The sequence below is a fragment of the Chlorocebus sabaeus genome, chromosome 27 (genome assembly GCF_047675955.1).
Source record: "Chlorocebus sabaeus isolate Y175 chromosome 27, mChlSab1.0.hap1, whole genome shotgun sequence".
Classification (NCBI taxonomy): Eukaryota; Metazoa; Chordata; class Mammalia; order Primates; family Cercopithecidae; genus Chlorocebus; species Chlorocebus sabaeus.
In genome coordinates, this window is record NC_132930.1 from 11159059 (window position 1) to 11176150 (window position 17092).

Below are 17092 nucleotides of genomic sequence, written 5' to 3' on the forward strand. Positions count from 1 at the left end.
GATGGAGTCTCACTCTGTTGCCCAGGCTGGAGTGCAATGGCGTGGTGTTGGCTCACTTCATCCTTTGCCTCCCGGGTTCAAGCAGTTCTCCTGCCTCAGCCTCCTGAGTAGCTGGGAGTACAGGCGCGCACCACCACACCCGGCTAATTTTTATATTTTTAGTTGAGACAGCATTTTACCACATTGGCATGCTGGTCTCTTGAACTCCTGACCTTGTGATCCACCCGCCTCGGCCCCCCAAACTGCTGGGATTACAGGTGTGAGCCCCCACGCCTGGCTTTTTTTTTAGGATTTAAAATTTTTCTCTCCATGACACAGGAGGTCCTGATGACATGTGCCCTCGTGGGTGGAAATTTTAGAAAACGTTTTCAAATTATGAAACTTATGGTTATAATATGGAATACAAACAAATATGATTTAATTGAAAAGCTTTCCTTTGTTTGACTATTTATGATCAGTTTTACCCCTAGACCTTGACCAGGCAAAGAGAATTCTTAGGATTGTATAAGAGTAAACTGAGCCAGGAAAGGACAGGAAATTAGTAGGTGAGAGACCAAAATTAAGAATAGAAGACCTCTTTCTTCTCTTTCCCTTTTATGCAGATGAGTGATAGCTTTGGCCCCAGCGAAACACACACACTCCAGAGCACTATACAGAGAACTTTGGCTAAGGGTTAAAGATACTTTGGTTTTCAACTGACCCCAAGTTTTAAAACTTTTTCAGTTTATTAAGTACTGTTACAAATTCTCACTTGATCTTTGCACAACTGTTTAAAATGAATAGTTTCAATGATCACTCCTGTTTTATGGATAAACTGAAGTCACAGCGAGGCTAAGTGATTTATCTATTAATATTTCTCAGTACTGCCTTAAGTTCTTTGTCTAAGGGTGTTCTTTCTGCTATCCCATGATGTTTTGGCAAGTGTAGTCTAAAGTGATTCTAGAATAGGAGTCAGATATAGGTAAAGAAAAAAGGGTCACCAAGGAAAGAGAAGGTAATGTTTAAGACAGTCCTTTGGTCTGAATGCTTGTGTTCCCCACAATTCATATTTGAAATCCTAACCCCCAGTGTGATAGTATTAGGAGGAGGTGGGCCTTTGGGTAGTGATTAAGTCATGAGGGTGGAGCCCTCAGGATGAGGAGTAGTGCCCTTATAAAAGAGGGCTCAGAGAGCTGCTTGCCCTCTTCCACCATAGTAAGACACAGTGAGAAGGCACCATCTACCAACCAGAGAGCAAGTCCTCAGCAGACTCTGAATCTACCAGTGCCTTGATCTTGGACTTCTTAGCCTCTAGAACTGTGAGAAGTACATTTCTGTTGTTTGTAACCTACCCAGTCTGTGTTATTTTGTTTAAGCAGCCTAGTAGACTAAGGCACCTGAGAAAATAGGGTCACATTTAATGAGAATTTCTAGAAAAATGGTGGCACCCTGGGGGGTGAATCTTTAACAGAATCATGTGTTGCGGAGAAATGGAAACATCAAGGAGATGAGGAAATTCTCTCTGACCTTGAAGAGTTAAGCATAGTAGCGATGGAATAGAGGGTTAAGGGGAAGAGTGTTCTCCTTTTCTTGAGTTTTGAGCATTCTCTGGAGTAGTGATCACAAAGGTAATTTGTAACTTTTATTTAGTTGTTAATTATATATTGGTAGGCAATTATTATTTAAATTAACAGTTAACTTGATTGCAAGCTCTTGATGGTAAAAGCTACCTTTGTTTCTTCTGTATCCTCCTCTGAACTCTTGCTGGTTACTTAGTCCCCTGAGAACTTGTTAGATACATCCTTTTCAAGAAAGGAGAAGTGAGAGAAGACAGGGCGTCTGAATCCCACCTCCTGTGCTGTGTGACTTTGGGCAAATTACTGAAGCTTTCAGAGCCTCAGTCCTTTCCTCTTTAATTGAGTGGATGAGAACTGCTGTATCTCCAAAGTTGTCATAGTGCCACTTTTGAAGTTGTGATTTGTTGAATATAAATAAATGAAGACTTGGTATACTGTCATCCAGTGGTCCCCAACCTTTTTTGCACCAGGGACCATTTTCATAGAAGACAGTTTTTTCACAGACAGTGGGCCAGGGTGGGGGGAGGGGGGAGAATGGTTTTGGGATGAATCTGTTCTACCTCAGATCATCAGACATTAGATTCTCATAAGGAGCGTGCAGCCTAGATCCTTCGCATGCAGTCGCTCCAGTGAAAATCTAACGCCACCGCTGATCTGATAGGAGGCAGAGTCCAGGTGGTAATGCTCACTGGCCTGCACCTCACCTCCTGCTGTGCTGCCAGGTTCCTAACAGGCCACAGACAAGTACCAGTCCATGGCCTGGGGTTTGGGAATGCCTGTACTAATCTATACCTGATCTATACAGTGATATCTTGCACAGGCCTCTGGCCATGCTGACCTAGTTTATTCTATATATTCCTGTTGTACTGTGTGGAAAATAAACTTCTGTTGTCCCTTCTCGCCTGCTCTAGTTTCTTCCTTTTGAATAGTATGCCCTCTGAAAAGGGTGTCTTTAAGCTTTTGCTTTCTTGTAAAAATATTTTATAAGAATTTCAGGGATGGGCTGGGTGCAGTGGCTCATGCCTGCCATCCCAGCACTTTGGGAGGCTGATCACCTGAGGTCAGGAGTTCGAGACCAGCCTGGCCAACGTGGTGAAACTCCATCTCTACTAAAAGAAACAAAAATTAGGCGGGTGTGGTGGCGCGCACCTGTAGTGCCAACTACTCGAGAGACTGAGGCAGAGAATCACTCAAACCCGGGAGGTAGACGTTGCAGTGAGTCGAGATTGTGCCACTGTACTCCAGCCTGGGCAACAGAGCAAGACTCCGTCTCAAAAAAGAAAAACAAAAATTCGTAATGATGAGTTTAAGGGAATTTTAATCCTGAGTGAGTTTTGATCACAGAGAATTGTGATATTAAGGGCATATAAGGGGTTTATTTAATCATTTAAATTTTGTATGTCTTTAACTTCTCCCAAGTATAGCTTTAGAATAATTTTTAGCAAACAGTGATTGACCAATTTGAACTTGAGTCTGCATCCTTTTTTTTTTTGAGACAGAGTCTCTCCCTGTTGCCCAGGCTGGAGTGCAATGGTGTGATCTCAGCTCACTGCAACCTCCGCCTCTCAGGTTCAAGCAATTCTCCTGTCTCAGCCTCCCGAGTAGGTGGCATTACAGGCACGCGCCACTACACCAGTCTTTTTTTTGCCCTCCTTGGCCTTCCAAAGTGCTAGGATTATAGGCGTGAGCCACCATGCCCAGCCGAGTCCGCATCCTTTTCTTGCCTACTTACCATCAGAGATGCAAATGTGGTTTAAGGGAAAAGTATTTTATTGCTAAGAACTAATAGGAAGTTTGTTTTTTTTTTTTTTTTTTTTTGAGATGGAGTCTTGCTCTGTTGCCCGGGCTGGAGTACAATTGCAATGGTGTGATCTCAGCTCACTACAACCTCTGCCTCCTGGGTTCAAGCGATTCTTCTGCTTCAGCCTCCCAAGTAGCTGGGATTACAGGGGCGCGCCACCATGCCCAGCTAATTTTTGTGTTTTTAGTAGAGACAGGATTTCACCATATTGGCCAGACTCGTCTTGAACTCCTTACTTCAGGTGATCCGCCTCCCTTGGCCTCCCAAAGTGCTGGAATGACAGGCATGAGCCACTGCACCCGGATGAACTAATATGAAGTTAATTGGTAGTTATCTAATTTCTGTACTGCCCTAAAGTTGTCTTTGTAAGGGTGAAACAAACATAACTAGCATGATTGGTCATATCTGGCAGATGGTGAATGAGTCCTGGTCAGGAATTTACAATGTGACTTCCTGTATAAGATCTGTCATATGCTAGATGTGTGATCTTGGTGAAATTACTACCTTAGCTGGGGCTATGTTCCTCATTTTAAAAACAAAATTTTCCTGCTTTGATTTTTATCAGAAGGGCTCTTATTAAGATGTGAAAGTAGTAAAGCTACATTAGAACATAAACTAGGTGTGGCAATATTTGAGAGCCATTTGTGTTAAAAGAATAATCAGCTTTGAATATTTTGTAAAAAGTATTGTGTATGAGTATGTTTGAATACCTTATTATACTGAGACTTTGAGTAATCTGATAAAAGTCATCCCAACTACTTATTGATGCTTTTTAAGATAAAAATGCATAGAATGCTTCCTCTGGCCTCCCATTTCATTGACCAGTATCTCTGTTTTCTGTTATATAAAAACTAATTGCATACATTCTATTTTTTTAAACCTTTCTTTTCTTTTTTACTGAGCAGGCAATGGTTATGAATAATTGCATACCTTCTAAATTGTTACTGTACATTTTCTTCTTCTTTTTTTTTTTCTCTTTTAGCACATCAGATTGCATTGCATTTATTACATTTTCTTCTTGCTGAGGGTTTTTATTTTTATTTTTTCATTTTTTCAGATGGAGTCTTGCTCTGTCACCCAGGCTGGAGTACAGTGGCGCAATCTCCGCTCACTGCAACCTCTGCCTCCTGGGTTCAAGTGATTCTCCTGCCTCAGCCTCCCAAGTAGCAGAGACCGCAGGCGTGTGCCACCATGCCCAGCTAATTTTTTTTTTTGTATTTTTAGTAGAGATGGAGTTTCACCGTGTTCGCCAGGCTGGTCTTGAACTCTTGGCCTCAGGTGATCCGCCCTTCTCAGCCTCCCAAAGTGCTGGGATTACAGGTGTGAGCCACTGCACCCGGCCTATTTTTAACATGGAAAGACTTGTGATACTGTTCTTCATCACTGTGAAGATTTGGCTGGCTGTGTGAAAAGTAACTTTATCATAAATCACGTTCTTTAAAATCACAGTAAAGAGAGTTTTCATATTCTGGCCTTGAATTAGCCAGTGTTGTCCCCGCCTTCTCAGGAAGAGCTCTGTTTGCATGGAGTGGGGGAGAAGGGGAGGAGATAATTGTTTTTCTATAAAAATGTATCTTTAAAAAAACTTTTATGTATTAATACTTTGAAATTTTTAGCACTAAAAGGTAGAATGGTGGAATGAATCTCTGTGGAGCCATCACTTACCTTCAGCAGTTAAACTCATGTTGGTTTTGTTTCACCCATACCTCTCCCTGCTTGGCAGGTTTATTTTAAACTAGACCCCAGGTATTGTATCACTTTAACTGAACATACTTAGTGAGATCCCTAAGAGATAAGGACTCTTTTTGGATGTGATCATATTGACATTGTACTTATGTAACAATGTCATTTCAACAGTGTTCAGAGTTCCTGATAGTTCATAAATGTCCTTTTACTAGGTTGGTTTGAATCAGGATTGGTGTCTCTCAATTTTGTTTTAATCTGTAACCATTCCCCTGCCATCTCTTAAGATGTATTTATTTATTGCCATTTATTGAAGAAACTGAGTGACATTCCCTGGATTTAGCTGCTGCATCCAAAATTTTTTTTTCCTGATTGTGAAAGTCAATATGTAACCATTATATGATATTTGAAAATTGTACAAAGTGAAAAGTAAAATCCTGCCACCCAGAGATAACAGATGTTAAAGTGTTATGTTTTCTTTCAGCCTTTTCATTTGTATGTGTGTTCCTATGCCTTTAAAAACATGTGCATTTGCAGGCCAGGAACAATGACTCATGCATGTAATCCCAGCACTTTGGGAGGCCGGGGCGGGCGGATCACTTGAGGTCAGGAGTTCAAGACCAGCCTGGCCAAAATGGTGAAACCCTGTCTCTACTAAAAATGAAAAAAAAATTAGCTGGATGTGGTGGCACACACCTGTAATCCCAGCTACTTAGGAGACCAAGGCAGGAGAATCACTTGAACACAGGAGGCGGAGGTTGCGGTGAGCCAAGATGTGCCACTGCACTCAAGCCTGGGCAAAAAAGGGAGACTCTGTCTCAAAAAATAAATTAATAAAAATAAATTAAAACGTGCATTTGCTATGTTTATTTTTATGCCCTTTTTAATATGCTTTTAACATTATGTTGTGATCATTCCTTCATATTATCAAGAAAGAAAATGAGGCTGAATGTGGTGGCTCATTCCTGTAATCCCAGCACTTTGGGAGGCTGAGGCAGGAAGATCGCTTGAGCCTGGGAGTTCAAGACTAGCCTGAGAAGCATGATAAGACCCCGTCTCTACTTAAAAAAAAAAAAAAAAGCCAAGCATGATAACATGTGCCCCCATAGTCCCAGCCACTTGGGATCAGATCACTTGAACCTGGGAGGTCAAGGATGCAGTGAGCCATGATTGCTCTACTGCATGCCAGCCTGTGTGACAGAGCGAGAGCCTTTCTCAAAAAAAAAAAAAAAAAAGAAAAAAAAAAGAAACATTTGACTGTATAATACTTTACAGTGTGTATCACAATTGAAATATTTCTTTTTAGCTGGATATTTAGATTATCCCCATTTTTCACTACTTTAAAGCCATGATAACCGTCTTTGTATATAAATCTTTGTACTTCAGATTATTTTCCTTGATAGGCTTAGAACTGGACTTATTCAGAGGGCATGCACGTTTTTTAACATCTGGATTTGTATTGCCGGAAAAGTTATCATCGTTTGTAATTTCCAATGCAGTGTATAAATGGCTCCATCTTACTAAAGAATTGGTTTGCATTTGCTCTTTATTTTTATTTTTTTTTTGAGACAGAGTCTCGCTGTGTCTCCCAGGCTGGAGTGTAGTGGCGCGATGTCGGCTCACTGCAAGCTCCACCTCCCGGGTTCATGCCATTCTCCCGCCTCAGCCTCCGAGTAGCTGGGACTACAGGCGCCTGCCACCACGCCCGGCTAGGTTTTTGTATTTTTAATAGAGACGGGGTTTCACCATGTTAGCCAGGATGGTCTCAATCTCCTGACCTCGTGATCCACCCGCCTCGGCCTCCCAAAGTGCTGGGATTACAGGCTTGAGCCACCGCGCCCGGCCTGCTCTTTATTTTTAAAATGTCTTTGCCAGCCATATTAATGGAATGTTTGGAGTTTTCTTCCCCTAATTCTTTTGCTTTTTAAATTTTACTTGGGATTTTTTTTAAATGCACAGTCTTGTGTCCTAAATTTGATGTTTTTCATTGTATTTATCTTTTTTGCATTTTCTCTGTACTTTAATGGATGCAAAGTTTGTATGTATCTGTAGGAAGTCCTTCCCTGAACATCAAATAAATGTTAACCTTACTTATCTGGTAGAATTGCTGATTTTTTTCTTCCTTAACTGCTAGTAGGTGTTCTTTTTCTTTTTGGAATTTTTTCTGGGGATCTTTCCAGCAAAAACTGGAAAGTCTACTAGACAAATTCTGAAAGAGCTATAACACTGTAGGTTTTCCTAGCACTGAATTTATTGAAATTGGAATCCCTTCCCCATTTATTTTGATTCCAATTTTGATATATAAATATAAATAAATATATTTTGAGGGGAATTTGTTCAGACAATTCTATAAATCTGATTTGCTGGTTGTAAGTGTGTTTGCGTGTGTGTGTTTGCACACTGTTTTTTAAAAACTTGTTTATTCCTGCCAGGACAAGGAAGACATTTAGCCTTAAAAATTTAACACAGGGTCATCAGGACTCACTCACCACTTCCCACATAAAAGTGGATTGTTGTAGAAACAGTAATAGTAAAATATCATTTTCATTACATTCCTATAGTACGTAGCAGCTCACAAGCACTTTTATATTCAGTATATTCCAGGTTGGGCACAATGGCTGACGCCTATAATCCCAACACTTTGGGAGGCTGAGGCCAGAGGATCAGCCTGGCCTTGCTATGTCAACCATCCTGGGCAACATAGCAAGACCTCCGTCTCTACAAAAAAATTTATTTTTATTTTTAAATATATATTTTTCTTAATAGAGATGGGGTCTTGCTGTTTCTCAGGCCAGTCTTAAACTCCTGGGCTCAAGCAATCCTCCCACATCAGCCTCCCGAAGTGCTGGAATTAAAGGCATGAGCTACCATGCCCAGCAAAAATATTTTTTTAAGTAGCTGGGTGTGGTGGCCTGTGCCTGTAGTCTCAGCTCCTTAGGAGGCTGACGTGGGAGGATCACTTGAGCCCCCATGAGTTTGAGGCTGCAGTGAGCTGTGATTGCCATTGCACTCCAGCCTGGGCAACAGAGCGTGAGTCCCTATCTCTCTCTTTAAAATATATATTTATGTATTAAATATATTAAACAAATACATTATATTAAATATGTATATATAAAGTATATATAAATGTATTAAATATTTATAGATTAAATATAAATATATTTAAAATATATATTTATATATATTTTGAGAATGTTTATCTCTTTTCTCAAAATACATATTTAATTATATCTTACTTTTCTCAAAATATATATTTAATTATATTTCAATTTTCTTTTGAACTGAATATGCTAAATTGTCTAAACCCTGTCTTACCCTGTATCATCACTTAATTTGTTGGTTAGAGATAATATATCATATATTTTCCAAAGACAGGCTTGTGGACTATAAAGGATCTGACAGCCAGGAGAGGTGGGTATGTGGTATATATGCATCCCTGCTGCTATTTTATGCCCAAATCTCTACTCCATAATGCTACTTCCCACTGAGTCTATTCACACTCACTTTCTTCTCAACAGGGGGGCTTGACAACCCTTCAGGGTCCAACATGCAGGTTGAAAAAAGTGTGCAGTCCTTTCTGTAAATTACCAGACCTAAAAAATATAAAAGCTATTATACAATGATACTTGCTGCTTGGGAAGTGTAATCAGTGACAGTGGGTAAAAGAGAATGAGAATGAGTGAGTTTTATTACTTGGGGGCTTTTCTTTTTTTGAGACGGAGTCTCGCTCTCGCTTTGTCGCCCAGGCTGGAGTGCAGTGGCATGATCTCGGCTCACTGAAGCCTCCACCTCCCGGGTTCAAGCAGTTCTCTACCTCAGTCTCCTGAGTAGCTGGGATTACAGGCACCCGCCACCATGCCTGACTAATTTTTGTATTTTTAGTAGAGATGGGGTTTCACCATCTTGGCCAGGCTGGTCTTGAACTCCTGACCCTGTGACCCACCTGCCTCAGCCTCCCAATACTCTGGGGCTTTTAAGTGCAGTTCCTGGAGCCCCATTTTTATTAGACTGAGGTTATCTGGAGGTGATCACATCTTGCTCATCATTGTTTTTCCCATGCGTGTTGCAGTGTTCAGTATCAAGGTGTTCAAATGAGTTGGGCTTCAGTGAATTTTTCCTTTTTCTTGATGGTGTAAGTTCTCCTCAGCAGCCCCTGGTGATAATTCCTCTCTTGATGTTTTGGGGGCCTTTTCTGTATTTGCCAAGAGTTGAGTGGTCATGGATTTAATGTCACTGATAGTTTTAGGTTTCTATGTTGGCTCCACTTGTTATTTCTGAAGAAGCGTACTTGCTTTGGCAGGAGTAGTATTCTCTTACTTCTCTCCTTTCTCTACCATTTTTTCCTTTGTCATCTCAACTATGGTAAGCATCCAGATGATGTATTTGATTGCAGATGCACCTTGGGAAAAGATAAAAAACAAAACTAGGCATTGTCATTTTCCTGATTTTTTTTCTGTCTTACATGTGTTTTTAAAACGAATTTAAAAATGAATTTCCATTTGCTTTTATTTTAAACTTAATTTAACAAAGTACTATACCAACATTAGTAGTTTATGGTAGATACACTGTTTCAGATACACTGTTTCACTGTTTAGATTCTCTTCAGCTGTTAAAGCTTCCACCAGAGAGAGAGAAAGTAGGGAAGGGAAAAGTAAACTTTGAAAACTGATTTTTGCAAACAATGATTGCCTCAGATTTAGGTCAAAGGCTGACTTTAGAAGTATCCATGATAGGGCCTGTTTATATACTTTTTAATATCTTCATTGATGATGGGATATGGTTAATTTTGTAACATTTACCCACAGAGTTACAATCCCTTTTATGATATATTATCTCTAACCAACAACTTCAGTGATGATAGAAAGACAATTTATCATATTCAGTTCGAGTACATTGATATATAATTATTTATTCCTAGAGCTAATGGTTATAGTCGAGAGAACAACAAGAAACTTCAAGATTATTCTTTTACAAAGTTAATACTCTTTGAATAGTTAAATCTTCAAATGGCATAATTTCAGAAAACACAATCGTATGCAGCAAAAAGTCTCCTTACTACTTCTGTCTCCAGGCCACGTAGGTCCTCTTTCAAATACTAAACGTTTGGGACTATTTACAAACATCTCTCCATTGATAAACACTTAGCCTTAAGTTACTAATGTTATTGGAGTTTCCACAGCAGCATTTTATTTTTATTTTGGGTAGTATCTGTTGTTTACACATGTATGCAAATTTGTACATATATGTAAATACACATTTGCAAATATATAATTTGGTTAAAAAAGTAATATGTATAGAAACATAGGAAAATTAAAAAAATCAATACCTGATCATCTTAACAATAACCGGTGTAATGAGTTTAATATATAATAATTCTTCCCCAAGTTTAAATTCTTGGTAGGTAGTAATTCTACATATTTTTAAAAACCTTAATCACAGGAATCTCACACTGAGCATACTGGAATTCTGACTCATTTCTTAGGAGGGAAATGAATCTCTTAGTATTATTGCTTTTGGAAAAGGAGTAGGGAACTAACCTTTTTGAAGGAGAGAGGAAACCAGGGATTGGCAAAAAGAGTAGAGAGGTTTAATAAGGGTGCATATTTTTATACTACAGCCTTGAGAAAAATAAGGAAAAAATCCAGTTGCAGTAATTCTGGGTCCTTAGAATACTGCTTTTCTTTTTTCTTTTTTAAATGTAAGGAATGGATTGGAAGATGTATAGAGAAGATAAGCTCACAGTCAGGTTACACATTTCTGTTATGTTTTGATGTGGGTACCAGGGAGGATTAACTTAAGGAAAGAGAACTTTCCACGTCACGCATTCAGTTTTTGTCTATTATGACAATGGAGTCTGAGCAGCAAGAGTCAGAAACTCCCAAGTTATAAAATGTGGCCAGGCGCCGTGGCTCACTCCTGTAATCCAAGCACTTTGGGAGTCTGAGGGAGCAGATCACTAGAGGCCGGGAGTTTGAGACCAGCCTGGCCAACATGGTGAAACTCTGTCTTTACTAAAAATATAAAAATTAGCTGGGTGTGGTGGCACACACCTGTGTTCCCAGCTACTCGGGAGTCTGAGGCAGGAGAATCACTTGAACTCGGGAGGTGGAGGTTGCAGTGAGCCAAGATAGCGACACTGCACTCCAGCCTGGGTGACAGAGCGAGTCTCAGCCTCAGAACAACAACAACAACAACAACAAAATTGGGAATGTTTAACCTTTTTCAGGGATGTCCCTTCTTTGTTTTCAATGGAATAGCCTAGCAGAATAAGCCAAATCTACTATAGAGATGCTGTTAGCAAGAGGCCAGTTTTGCTAGCTGTACTATGTTACTACATAGTATGTTTCATTGCTCGAATGTACCATAGCTTTAATTACTAACATTTGGGTTCTTTATAATTTTTTGAATATTCAGTAAAGCACAATTCAGACAGTCCCTTAGGACAGAGTGATAGAAATGTAATTCTTAAGGGTACAAGCTTTGTAAAAACAGTTTTTATTATAGGTTTAAAAAATATACACAAAAGTGGGCTCAACAATTTTCAGTTACCCATGATCCAGTTTCAATGGTCTTTAACTCCTGGCCAGTCTTGTTTCATTGATCCACATCCAGGTTTTTAGTTTACTTTTTTTAATGTCTTTTTTTTTAGAGCAGTTTTAGGTTCACAGGAAAATTGAGCAGAAAGTATAGAGTTCTCGCTGGGCGCGGTGGCTCACGCCTGTAATCCCAGCACTTTGGGAGGCCGAGACGGACAGATCACGAGGTCAGGAGATCGAGACCATCCTGGCTAACACGGTGAAACCCCGTCTGTACTAAAAATACAAAAAAACTAGCCGGGCGAGGTGGCGGGCGCCTGTAGTCCCAGCTACATGGGAGGCTGAGGCAGGAGAATGGCGTAAACCCGGGAGGCGGAGCTTGCAGTGAGCTGAGATCATGCTACTGCACTCCAGCCTGGGTGACAGAGAGAGACTCCATATTAAAAAAAAAAAAAGAAAATATAGACTTCTTATATATCCCCTGCCCCCACACATGCATAGCTTCCCTACTATCAGACACCAGAGTGGTAACTTTCGTTATAGTCAACGAACCAAACATTGAAAAGTCGTTGTTACCTAAAGTCATAGTTTACATTAGGGTTCACTCTTGGTATTGTACATCCTATGGAGTTTGACAAATGTATAATGACATGTATCTACCACTGTAGTAGTATACAGAACTTTTTCATTGCCCTAAAAATCCCCCCATCCATTTATTTATTTTTTAAAGGTCTGTTGGACTTGACATTTTTTAAGTAAATATTTTTATTTTGGGATAAATTTAGACTTACAGAAAAGTTGCAAAGGTAATACAAAGTTACTGTATACTCCTCACCCAGCTTCCCCTAATATTAATGTCTTTCTTTTGGGCCGGACGTCGTGCCTCACGCCTGTAATCCCAATGCTTCGGGAGGCCAAGGTGGGAGGATCACTTGAGCCCAGGAGTTCAAGATCAGCCTGGGCAACATGGCAAGACCTTGTCTCTATAAATAAATTTAAAAAAATAAAAAAAACATTTTAGAGACTCTATCGGCTATTTTAACTCCCTCTGTCTCTTTCATGAGCTTGCATGAGCTGGAGTGTTTAAGGTTCTAACAGCAATGATAAACTGGTTAACAGCACTGGAAAATTCCCTCACCACATGTAGCAACAGTATGACTCAGCTGAGTTATTACTGCCAAATTCTACCAGGAAAGGTTGTGTTAGTTGTAGAGGAGAGAAAGTGACCTGGGCCTGCAGAATAAGGGGAATTGCTTTTTGCCTTCTCAACATTCCTGTTATTTCCCTGCTTTTCTGTGCTAAGAATTGTTTGAGAGCTTCAGACATGTTTGTTTATTTTGCCCTTAATGCTACATAAAAAGTCACTTATAAACCATGTTGCTTAATATATACCTGAAGTCAGATTGCTATCACAAAAATGGGAAAATGCTGACATACAAATTCAGTGACTATTATGGAAATATAAAAATATTTTTAAAAAGTAGCATAGGGGCCAGGCGCAGTGGCTTATGCCAGTAATCCCAGCACTTTGGGAGGCTGAGGCAGGCAGATCACCTGAGGTTGGGAGTTCAAGACCAGCCTACCCAACATGGCAAAACTCCATCTCTACTAAAAATACAAAAAATTAGCCGGGCATGTGGCGCACACCTGTAATCCCAACTACTCTGGAGGCTGAGGCAGGAGAATCGCTTGAACCCGGGAGGTAGAGGTTGCAGTGAGCAAAGATCGCGCCACTGCACTCCAGCTTGGGCAACAAGAGTAAAACTCCATCTCAAAAAAAAAAAAAGGTAGCATAGGAACTCCCCAGAACCTATAACGCAACTTCAATAATTATCAACTTATTGTCTCTTTTATTTCATCTATGCCTATGTTTGCTTCCCTTACTGCTCCTCAATTCTATTGCATTTTCTTTTATTTATTTATTTATTTTGTAACTGAATTTTGCTCTTGTTGCCCAGGCTAGAGTGTAATGGTGCCATCTTGGCTCACTATAACCCTCCCAGGTTCAAGCAATTCTGCTTCAGCCTCCCAAGCAGCTGGGATTACAGGAGTTTGCACCACCATGCCCAGCACATTTTTGTATTTTTAGTAGAGACTGGGTTTCACACCATGTTGGCCACACTGGTCTTGAACTCCTAACCTCAGGTGATCCACCCTCCTTGGCCTCCCAAAATGCTGCAATTACAAGTGTGAGCCACCGTGCCTGGCTATTTTGAATTTTCTTAGTAAACTATTTATGTTTTCATGACTTAGACCTTTGTAACCTGTTGCACATTTTTGAGAAACAAGTCTTGAAGCTACTTGTCCTCAAGGATCAAGCCCCCCGTGACTTTGGTATTGGCATTGTTCTCTAACATTAGGGATATATATTGGGGAGATGACCAAGTCTATGAAACATACAAGATGAAACACTGTTTTAAATTACTTTCTATCAAAGACCTCATTGAGGCAGATTTACTAAAGTTCTGATTCAGTAACACTGTTCTGTCTTGCCTAGGATAGAGCAGCTTAATGTCTCTGGAGACCACGGGATTTAAATGTGCGGTGGGACTGGTTAAGTTTTTTTCTTCTGGTGCCTAGCTGCTGGTTTGTGTTGACACTTGTTTTTGGGTCTTCATCAAAAGAGAACTGTGTTCATCCTATTTAAAAAAAAAAAAAAAAAAAAAACCCTAGTGATTTTAAAATGGAAACTGTTAACTGAAAACCAAGTAGTACTTAAAACAGCTCAAGTTTACAGGAAGAAAGTTCCACAGAAGTGTAGCACTATTGGGGAATGTCCTATTTATAAACATACTTTCTCATTTTACTGGAGGCTAATTAAGACTGAAGTATAATTTAAAATTCTAGTTGATTTACTTGTTCCTGGCACATATAGATGTAGAGAAAATAAACATTGTCAAGAATTCAGTAAATATTTATTCTGTGAGTGCTGTGGCTAAGCAGTATAGGTGGTGTTCAGAGATGATGACTAAGATTTCTGCCCTCCAGAAGCTCTGTTTTTTTTTAGGGGTGGTGGTAGAGTCTGATTTTGTTAATTTAATGAATTAAAAAGAGATTTTAAAATAGCCATGTTTTACAATTTTGGTGGGTAATACAGTGATAAAAACAAGTCTCCCTTTCTTTATGAAAGCCAGTGTGCTTGTGCTTTCTTAAAGTTCTGTGTTCAGAGGCTACAGAGGTCGTCATTTCTGTATTTGAATTTGTTTTATAAAAACCTTAGTAAAAGGCCAGCTTGTTGACTCATGCCAATAATCCCGGCACTATGGGAGGCCAAGGCAGGTGGATTTCTTAACCTCAGGAGTTCAGGACCAACCTGGGAAACATGGCAAAACCCTGTCTCTACCAAAAATACAAAAATTAGTTAGGCATGTTGGCAGGTGCCTGCAGTCCCAGCTACTAGGGAGGCTGAAGTGGAAGGAGAGCTGGAGCCTGGCAAGTCGAGGCTGCAGTGAGCTGTGATTGTGCCACTGCACTCCAGCCTTGGTGACACAGTGAGACCCTGTCTCAAATTTTTAAAAAATAAGAAAATCTTAGTAAAATATCTTCATTTTAACCAACACAGTATTACTAGTATCTACTAATAATAAAAAATTAGCCGGGTGTGGTGGCACATGCCTATAATCCCAGCTACTTGGGAGGCTGAGGCAGGAGAATTGCTTGAACCTGGGAGGTGGAGGTTGCAGTGAGCCAAGATCGCGCCATTGCACTCCAACTGGGGTAACAAGAGCGAAACTCTGTCTCAAGAAAGAAAAAAAAAAAAAAAGAAAAGAAAAGACAATTGAGACACAGGAATTTACCGGTGAACTTTTTTTTTTGAGACAGGTCTCACTGTCGCCCAGGCTGGAATGCAGTGGCATGATATTTTTTGTATTTTTAGTAGAGACGGGGTTTCACCATGTTAGCCAGGATGGTCTTGATCTCCTGACCTCGTGATCCTCCCACCTCGGCTTCCCAAAGTGCTGGGATTACAGGCATGAGCCACCGCGCCCGGCATACCGGTGAACTTTATATATAAGGGTAGGTTATATTTACTGTCAGAGTTTTCTGTGTTGGATATATACAATCAAACGTGAAGGCTAATCACCTTTTTTTTTTTTTTTTTTTTTTTAAAGATGTGGACAGAGTGGCCTCAGACAAAACTGTGAAGTAGAGTTTACACATGGTGTTGCTTACCTTCCAGAAAGCGGGCCTCTCCAGCTTAGGCCACATCTCCATCTCCCCTTCCAATCCTCACCTCCCCTTCTACCTTCAGCTCAGGCAGGCAGATTTAGAAGGATATTAGATGGAAAGGTTTGCCCTGTTTATGGCTTGATTTCATCTCACTATATGTTGGTTGTTTCACCAAATCACCACGTAGAAATCTACCTTAATTTTTCTAACAGCTGTATAGGATCTTATGTGCTCATTGCATCATTTAATCGAAACAACACTGATAAATACTTTGCATTACTTTTTTCTTTGCTGTTATGGTATTCCAGTAAACATGCTGTACAGAAATTTTGCATACTTGTTTGAATATGGATATTCAAATTAACTAGGCTGAATTATTATTATTATTTTGAGATGGAGTCTTGCTCTGTTGCCCAGGCTGGAGTGCAGTGGTGCAATCTTGGCTTACTATAACCTCCACCTCCTGGGTTCATCGATTCTCCTGTGTCAGCCTCCTGAGTAGCTGGGATTACAGGCGCACACCACCACGCATGGCTAATTTTTTTTTTTTTTTTTTTTTTTTGAGATGGAGTCTTGCTCTGTTGCTCAGGCTGGAGTGAATTGGCACTATCTTGGGTCATTGCAACCTCCACCCCCTGAGTTCAAGTGATTCTCCTGCTTCAGTCTCCCGAGTAGCAGGGATTTCAGGCACCCACCACCATGCCCAGCTAATTTTTGTATTTTTAGTAGACACGGGGTTTTGTCATGTCGGCCAGGCTTGTCTCGAACTCCTGACCTCAGGTGAGGCCTGCCTTGGCCTGCCAAAGTGCTGGGATTTCAGGCCTGAGCCACTGTGCCTGGCTGGATGAATTAATTTTACCAATCTCCTGATACGTGTAAGATTGTTTTGATTTACACTTCCATTTTGTATTTGCTTATTGGCTCTGTATTATCCTGTGAATGTAATCTTCGCTCACTTTTCTACTAGGTTGCCATTTTCATACTGATTTTTTCAGAGTTCTCTGTAAATTAAGGAAACTAGCCCTGATATTGCACATGGTTTTTCAAGTTTGTTGTCTTTTCATTTTATGGTATATTTTTGGTTTTATAGAAACTTTTATTGGTTTTGGTCGTTAAAATTATTGGTCCTTTCCTTCATGGTTTCTTGGACTTATATTCTATATGTATCCCAGTCATCTTCTTGTAATTATATATGTGTGGCTTTTTAAAATTAAAATTTGTATTTTAGAAGTCTTAATACATAAATACATGCTCATAAGAAATGTAAAAATTGACAGTGAAACTCTGTTCCCCCAAATTATATTCTCTTCCCCAGAGCTATTCACATATTAAGTCTGATGTATGTT

General features: G+C 40.0%; 1 protein-coding gene and 1 non-coding gene across 3 annotated transcripts in view; one reads left to right on the forward strand and one right to left on the reverse strand.

Moving 5' to 3' along the window:
• SMIM14 (small integral membrane protein 14) overlaps nucleotides 1-17092 on the forward strand; it is a 78832-nt gene that overhangs the window by 10799 nt on the left and 50941 nt on the right. The gene's annotated exons all lie outside the window — the stretch shown is intronic.
• Nucleotides 7207-7269, reverse strand: LOC119627755 (U7 small nuclear RNA). Its single transcript, XR_005243990.1, has one exon. It is a non-coding gene; the product is annotated as a U7 small nuclear RNA (small nuclear RNA).